Raw genomic sequence first — 9,364 nt, 5'->3', positions numbered from 1 at the left:
AGTCTGAGTAGAGATGTCTTAATTTGGCCCATCAGAAGAAGACTTTGAAGGGAAAATCAACTTATGCCCTCTGGACCACTAAGAAATAACATGATGATATATAAAAACTATAATGAAGCTACTTAAGTACTAATATACTGTATCAAACTGACCACTCAAAATACATGTTAAAGTGATAGGCTAGTTAGGAATATGGATTTTCTGTCACATACACAATCTGAGATTGGCTTGAAGTGTGTTAATAAAATGTTAGTGACTGAAGAACCTGAAAGACTCATTTCAGCAAACCTATTTAAAACAGAACCCATATTATAATCAAATGGAGCGATAGGTTTATTTGATCTATTTTGAGAAAGAAGCCAGCTCAAGGTCAATTGCTGATCAAGAACAATCGAGGGAAACTAGGTGAGATAATTTTAAACCTTTTTGAATTAAGAACACAGATCCAACCTGTCTGAAATGTAATTTATAAGAAATTATCTCAATTTAGATAATTCAAGTATTTGTAACTTGGTATCTTAGGAAAGGTTGATCTACATATGAATTAGAAGATATTATTACAGATAATTTTCTCCCCCAAAACTCAGAATCAGAACTCACATATGGAACACATGTGCCATAGGAAAGTGATGTATCAGATATAAAACCTTTGTTTCCAAGGAACCATCATATAATTTCAAGAAATAATACACTATGATCCACAGAGAGGCACGGTTTATTCCAGACAGTGATTGAGATTCACTTGGGGTGGTGACTGGGGGAGGAATTAGGCAGCTTAAGACATTTTGGACTGGTTAAGGTTCTCTGGTTAACTGGTGCCACCTGCAGAACTACAGTAAACATTCTTTTGTCTTTTTTTTTCTTTCTTTTAAATACACAATCTCTCACAGGCGGAATAGCAAGTTTAGCTGAAGACAGCCACAGCTGTCTTCCCTTCCCTGGCAAATGAAAGGGTCGACACTCCTGCTATAAAATGGTTATCAAATGCAGTGTCAAAGCAAGTGTTTCTCCTCCATTGTGAGAGGCAAGCTGAATACTCTTAGGCAGCACTTTCAATGTCTTCAGACAAATGCAGCTGCACACACTCCAAACATTTTGTTAGGGACTTCCTGTTTGCATTCCTAGGTTCAGGATAAGGAGGACTTTTCTTTCCAAGTCTGCTGCTGTCTGGGGGTTTTCCAGTCCATTCTCTCTCTTTATTCCTCTTTTTGGATTTCTTTGGGATTCATAAGCAAAATAAGTTTCCTTTCCTCCTGACTTGCACCGCTAAACTGGCCAGTTGATTCAAAAAGGAAAAAGCTGAGGCTAGTCACTAAAGACTAAACTGTATTCATGTACAATAATGTGACTCAGGGGCTAAACTGAGCCCTCAGATGCATGCATGTGCACCTTCCACTGAGATCAGCAAGCAATGCTGTGCCAGATGCAAGTGCTGTGACTCCTACTAAGGCCAATGAGACATATCTTGTGCTCATATCTACATCTAGCTCTTCTTTGTAAGTTGTTCTAACAATCTCCGTTGCATTCAGGAGAGCAAATGTTGCCCTCCTCACACCTCTGAGGTCAAAACACACCTCTGAGGTCCATGTCAATACCTGAGTCCGTGTACCTGACTCCAAGGATGGCAGCATTATGGCTGATGGATCCTAACCCCTCATTTTATTATCACTTGACAGGCTACAACTAGGAATACCGGTCTTTCTCCTGCATAGTCATCTTTCTTATTCATTATTCATTAATCTTCCTTATCCCTGCATGGGGCCGGGAGGGAATTCTCCCCGCTACATGTATCAGGGTCTTTTTAAGCCTTGCTCAGAGGCATTTGATGCTGGCTGTAGCCAAAGCTGGGCATTTGGACTGGAGTGTACCACTGCTCCTTCTAGGACTTAAACCCAGAGGTTCCTGGTTAGAAGGTCTTGTCCCTCTGCACAGGGCCAGACCATAGCCATATTTGGGGTCAGGAAAGAATTTTACCAAATGGTCAGATAGGAATGGACTATGGGGTTTATTGTGCCCTCCTCTGTAGAGTGCAGCATGGCCCTATTCCTGGGATCTCTTGAATGTATATTAACAACTTTTGCAGCAGCATTATGTTGGATGCTGTGGTCCCCCCAGATTTACCTGTGGCAGATTAGGGTGCTATGCCTTGTGTTGTGTCAGGATTGACTGTGCAGTTTTGCTAAGAGATTATGGATTTGTATGGCATGGTCTGGATAGGGGTGATCCTGCTTCCGGCAGGGGTTTGGACTAGATGACCTATAGAGGTCCCTTCCAGCCCTACATCTCTTGATTCTATGATTTCACCTACTGCACGGGGTCACTTCTTCTCCTGCCTTTCTTTTCCCTTCCTATTCAGAAGATTCTTTTCCAGCTGAGTTTCTGCCGGAATTATTGTTGTTGTTATATTTGTAGGGTGTGAGACATCCAGGAAATGCTTGAAGCAAGGGGGGGAAGAAGTCTACAGAAAGTTTGAGTGTAATATTCTTAGCAGTGTCACTGCAAGCAGGTCTCATCAGATGGGTTAATGTTTCTTTTATTAAGTGAAGACACCTGATTTCTGTCAGTCCTTGGCTTAAAAATGCACCATCAGCCCTGTCTTCCTAAACAACCATATCAAATAGACAGAGAAAAGCCTCTAAACTGGTAATCAGATTCCAGTGAAGGGACATCGGTGAAACACCTGCTGTCCCTGTCCAGCTTGCAGGCAAAAGGTTTCTGCTGTACAAAGAAGTCTCTTGAGCACCCGGGTAGATACAATTACAGCAAGTTGGAGCTTCCTGTTTCAGCTGATGCTTGAGAAAATGGTCGCCCCACAACAGCTCATTCAGGGGTATGAAGAGCAGAAGGGAATATCTACTTCTGTAGCTTTGGCTTTTATTTTGCACCTCAGACACACTGGAAAAACTGCAGACTGATGCAGACTATGTCTCAGTGAAAGAAATGGGCCACTGCAATGTGACATAAGTGGATGCACATGTTTGAAATGCATCGCTTTGCAGGAACGAGTGCAGAACCTTACGTGCGGCTGCTTCGACGTGCGTTGTTGTTGTTGTTCTATAACAGTCTGTTATGTCTTCTGCACCTTGGGAAAATGAGGGGAAAATAACATATTTGTATAATTGCTGGCAGGCTTTGCCAAAGCAGCTGCCATAGGCACGATGTCAAAGCTCCAGGGGAGCATCTAAGCCCCTTGGAAATTCAAAGGCATGTGAAAACATTCTGTCATTCCACTGTCTCTCCTCTGCTCAACTTCCATCTCTGCCTCTTCAGCACCCAGCTCAAACTTCAGATGCCAGGAAAGTAGAGCTCAGCATCAGAGCTGTGACAATAAAATCATATTCACCCCCAAAAGGGTTACTGTTGATGGGCATTAATTGCAGTGCAAGACAAGAAGGGCAGAGAGACCAGTATCTTCTCACTGCAAAAGGCTGGGACAATCCAGGGGACCTCACACACTGCCCTGCTCATGTTGTGCACGTTTGTGACTAAAATTGTTTGGATTGATGCAGGAAGCAGCGAGATGGGATTCAACGCCTAGTGTTATGCAGGAGACCTGAGATGCAGAGATTACAGTGCTCTCTTCTGACCTTGAAATCTGTGGCTGGATCCTTTGCTGATGCAACCTGGTCTAACTGCACAGAATCTGTCCTGACTTACACCAGCTGAGGATCTTGTCTGGAGGATTTTCACAAGCACTAAACTGTCTTGGAAAAAAGTAAGCAAATAAAAGCACTTTTCCCTTCACAGTAGGAGGGAAAAGCTCTCACAAAACCTAATTCTAATTCTGTTGGACTGATATTCTTTCTCTAGATTGCTGTACCATTTCCAAGTAGAAAGACTAGCTGTGTTTAGAGTCTGCCATGCCATACAAAGATGATACTAATCACCCTCTCCTACTTCAAGGAGACCAAGGTTTGATACGTTAAGGGAATGCTGGGCAAGGTTTGGTAAACTAGGAATAAAGGTGCCCACTGATCTGCTCCTGCAATCATTTCCCAGACAGACAATGATCTTAGTTCCTGATGTTTTTGCATTTTGGAGGCAGTGAAGCGAGGCCCTCTGACATAAATATCACCCGGTGTGTTTTTATTACCACATAATCCATGCCTTTGCCACTTGTCCACATACCACTCTTTAATGGAAACCTCATGGCATCCTGCTCTTTGCAGGTTCTGCTTAACTCTCAAATACCCAGACTTACAAAGCTGTGGAGGAAAAAACAAACCCTTTTTGGACAAGGTTGTGGAGGAAAGAAACAGAGAACCTGAGCTGCTAAAGTTAGGAGTTGGTGAAAAACTAAAATAAAAAGGAAAAAATATGGAAAGACGTGTGCTCCATTTGGCATCTGCTGTGTTTTCAGATGAATCATCACATGACATTACACAGTATGTCATATGAAAAGATATCAACAACAGAATCAGTTTGACAGTTCCCTATTGTTCTAGGCATCCAATGCTATTGGTAGCATAATTTTTTTTATTTTTACCACTAGCTGGAGGAGATAAAACTGAGCTTTCTTGTGCCCCTTGAGTTTGCTATGTGAAAGTCAACGAAAACATCAAACTTAATTGAACTACCTTAATTTTAAAATGCTGTTCAGCAAGGTAGCATCATGGGGCAAACATCATATTTTTTCCCCAAATAAACATCAATCATACAGTCTTCTTCCACCTTACTTGCAAAGCTGTATAATACATAAGTCCCAGTCTAGAACAGCAGACCACCCAACTGGAAAGACACCAGTTTAGTTCATTCACGTGAGGCTTACTAAGACAAAGCATTAGAAGTTTCTTTAAAAGGAAGTGATGAGACATCAGTTTCAGTGGAATTAAGAAGAATATTCTACTTCCCTGGTATACAAACCCATAAACTGGCTTCCTGTGAGACCGTCTGACACACCAGCTATGGATCTGGCCCTACTTACATGTCTCTCTCCACATAGAGATTTTGTTTAAAAATGGAAATCAAGCACAGAATTAAAATCATTCATTATAAAGCACCATCAGTTACAATCAGGTTTGAACCAACAAGCATCCAGATTTGAACCCCTCTCACACAACTATATCAATTTTTGCCTGTGTCATACTAAATCTAACATAAGCAACAAGGTTGAAATGGGAACTTCTTTGGGCCCCAAAACAATGGCCTGCATCCAGTTGACTGTTAGGTCTAGCCACAATTGGGCGATCCTGACTTCAATAATGCAACCACAGAGGACGGGTTGCTTTTCCTGTATCCAGTAACACAAACAACCAGTTACATGCCCCCTGTGGCATGAGGAAGAAGTGAACTACAACATTTTTTAAAAATTGCACCATCTCATCTATTATACAATGTTTGGCATGCTAAAAATCTGGAAATTTGCCATTAAGTTGCAATAAGTTCAGCAAGTAATGCTGATAGGATTTGAACATTAACTCACCAATGGAGAATGCCAGTGCATTTGTAGGATTATCAGTGTAATGGATTCTGGCATTCCACTCTTACCATTTTTACAAATGTCACTTCCATTTTATTGTAAATTAACCCCAATTTCTTCCAAAGCTCCAAAATAAAGCCTCCTTCAAGCAACCAGACCCATCTTCTCTTCTGCTGAAAATATTACAACAAGAAGGCTATAGAAGCATTATACAGCCACATCATTACAGATATTATGTGGTAGATGCTTCTTAATAAATGAATACACGTGGTTGAGTATTAGCTTATTCTTCATTTTTTCCCCATAGAGATGACCTATGTGAAGCACATCATGGCTAAATTAGGATGCAACAGATTTTCTTTTATTTTAATTGATATGATTAGTATTATGGGCCAGACTGTCAGCTGGTATAAATCAGCATATTTCCTTTGAAATCAAAGAAATTACAGCATTTCCACCAGCTATGGATCTGGCCCTATAAGTGGCCATTTAATACTAGAAGATTTTTATCCACTTGCCAGGTTTAGTCTGCCATCCCTTCATCAATTATTCATTCTGGAGAGCAACCTTCTCTATGCAGTAGCAGGAAAATCTGTAGGTTAGATCTAATTTACTCTTTTAACCAGTTTACTCCAGTATCAAGTATTTAAATTGGCCTCACTGTGCTTTCATACATTACAGCTATATATCAAAGCAATTTGTGCAAATGCCAGCTGAGCAGCCAGCTATATGTATCATGTATTTTGCGATTACACAGTTCCAAATGCCTTTGTAAAGCAAACCTTTCATGAATAAATCAGGAAATACCCTGATGCATGCTTTATGTAGAGCAAGGTATTCTATTTAGGTCACAGTAAGGTTCTGCCAGGTTTGCTAAAATGAACAAATCCCCAGCGTGTACTTTTACTCCACCACATTTCGTAACACAAGCAAACATCTCCTGCTCAGTCACCACAGTGTATTTGTGACTGTTGATGACCCTGCACTTGCTCAGCATTCATTTGATCACCTGAAGCTCAAATGGCTTTCAAAATCAGGAGCCAAAGTTCTACATTACTATGACTTTCTCTATCTCAGCCAAAGATGGACAAAGGCAGACAAATTCTGCCCTGATTTCTCCAGGTTGTCCCCATTGGGATGGAGCCTAGAACTTGCTCCTTCTCCTGAGGGCTGAAAGCAGAATGAACTTTGGAAAGGTCAGTAGACTTGAGTGTCATGTCCCAGCCTAGTCTGAGATGCTGATCCCAGGAAATGACAGATAGATGAGAATCAGCCCATAAAGATTGGAATATCTAAATGACAAACCCAAACAGTGCAGTCATCTATTTCCTCCTGTCCTGAATTCAAGATGCTATGTTGGTCTGATATCTCTTTCCTGCAATGGAAATATCTATTATAAGGTTCCAAGTATAAGGATTTCCAGATAGGCTGCAATGATAAAAGGTTATCTAGAGTGGAGGAATGAGGAACTAAATGCAGAGCACTTCCCTTTGAAAGATCTGACAGTATAAGCAGATATTTTTTCCCATAAACATGAAGCAGGAAAGATGCTGGCAAGATTGAGATAGGAAATGTATTGCATCCTAAAAAAAGTCCTGCCACATCCTTCCACACAGATGTGGTTTTGAGATTAAAGGAGTTTAGTGACCTGTCAGTACATGGGAAGATTCTATGCATAAGTAGCACAAAGTGCTACTTTATGGCATTAGGGAAATATTTTTCTATAGCAGAAGGCAAAAGCTGACCCTATGATTCACTCTACTCCATGTTCACCATCAACCTGGATTACTTGGCTAGATACCTCTCCTAGCCATGTAGCTGCCCAGACAGGCCGTCATACCCAACATCTTCCTCCTCTTTTATCTACACGCTACAGAGCACCTTGAGAGAAAGCCCTCTATTGATATGCATATCTTCCACAAGAAACCACTCTTCTGCTATCTTCCTGACTAAACACCACACATTACTTGGTGATCTTTACGGGGTATTGTGACCTACTGGACAGATGGGTCTCAGGATTCTTGGGAGACCTGGGTTTTATTTTGGCCTCTGCTACCAGCCTGTGAGATATGTCCTTGTGCAGGGCACTTCACCTCCATGCTCTTCAGCTTCTCTGTATGTAAAATAAAAATAATGATGCTTTCTTCACAAAGTATTTGGAGGTACTTCTTAAAGAGCTTGGTATTGTAATTATTCTCCTGAAGAGAAATCTGACCAGATTAAAGGAGACTGCAAAAGCTGCCTTTCAAACCAGTTGTAGCAATTTCTTGATGAAATGGATTTCCAGGCCCAGTGAATAAGAGATCGCTCTGAAGTAAGGCAGATGGTTTTACAGGACTCTGATTCTTGACTTCCAACATTAAACAGTGAAGTTCTTTGAACTGTTTTGAAAACACCAATACATGTGCAGGGAAGTTGCTCTGATATGCTGTTATTACAGATTAATCGAGTCTGCTGGAACGTGGTAATTACCATGTTCCAGAAGACTCCAGTGTCATGTGCATCAGTGTCCTCATGCTGAAAAATGGTGGTAGGGGCATTTTAATGAGGTTCATTCAATGAGCTTTAGTTAAAGCTCCCCTGCCATCATTTTTTAATGTGGGGACACTGAAACATGTGACACTCCAGGCACTTTAATTAAAGTGGCTATCAGAGCCACTCTAATTAAAGTGCCCCTCCCCCCTCCCAGATAACATGTATAAATAGTCTAGTTCTATAAAGAAGGATGGGAATGCAGTAGTCATTATGAGAATTTAAGGGAAGTCCTCAGCCAGTCATAGCTGCAGCTAGCTCTTAATAATCCCAGAACACTGACTATTCCAGGGGATGTTCTGACCAAGGTGGGGTGTGGGAAGAGGAAACTCCAGTCATGATTCTTTCATGTCTATCTTTGTCAGATGTTGCCTGGGTGTAAATCCCACTGGGATTAAATTTGAGAACATCATCAAAACTGAAGTAAGAACCAGACCAGTGCAGAACCAAGCTAAAAACAGAAGCTGCAGAGATTACAACCAAGAAATGAAGTGGAAACTGGATGTTCGAAAATGCAAATCAGGGAGAGGAAATGAAGAATTTAGGTACAGATGGAGGGACGGTAACCAACTAGACCTATCTATAACATAAAAGATTTATTTTCATCCTGTCTCCTTCAGTACCATCAGGGGATTTCCAGCCACATTCTCAGGTATATATTTTCCTTCAGTAAGAGCAGTATAAACAGTATTTCCAATCCCAAACATGAATCAAAAACCCATGAGATCTTAATTTAACAATAATAAGCTTTCTCTTCCAAATTAATGCATTCTTGGTTCTTATTCTTTGTCTTCTCATAAATTGAGCCTTTAGGTTATATGTGTTCAGGTTTTCTAGCTTTTCTATAGCATTGACTGATAAAAACATATTTTTTCAAAATGAAAGCTGAAAGCCTCAGGACCCCTGGAACTGGAGCTTTAAGAGAAAAGCCAAATATCATGAAAGGAAAGGTCCATTTAACATCTCACTGAGCTAGTGTGGATAAAGCACACCAGTTTTTAGCCACACAAGGGAGTGATGTGGCTTGCATCACATCTGGCTTTGACTCCCCAACCTGAATGATCAGGTAATCATTTATATCTGGGTCAGCTGGGAGTGGTGCTTAGCTCAAATATAGAGCAGGACTGGAATTCATACCTCTGGAGCCATAGTAAGATGTCTTAAATACTCTGCTACTGTACTGCTAATCTGAGAGCTGCAGTAAAAATCAAGAGAGTTGTCAGCACTATATTTACTGCTTTTCAGGGTGTCACAACCTTGGTTAGGCACCGTGAGTATCCCTCTGTTCACTGGGACGGGTTCCCCCCAAATCACCTACCGTGACTTGATGGAATTTTAACTAAAAAGGAGGGGTTCAGTGGTGTTCAAAACCCAGACCTGCAGGCAGGGGGTACTCACTGCCTTGTCGCGGCT

The sequence above is a fragment of the Alligator sinensis genome, unplaced genomic scaffold, assembly GCF_000455745.1.
Source record: "Alligator sinensis unplaced genomic scaffold, ASM45574v1 scaffold560_1, whole genome shotgun sequence".
In the NCBI taxonomy this organism is placed as follows: Eukaryota; Metazoa; Chordata; order Crocodylia; family Alligatoridae; genus Alligator; species Alligator sinensis.
Note: the sequence above shows the minus strand (reverse complement) of the source record.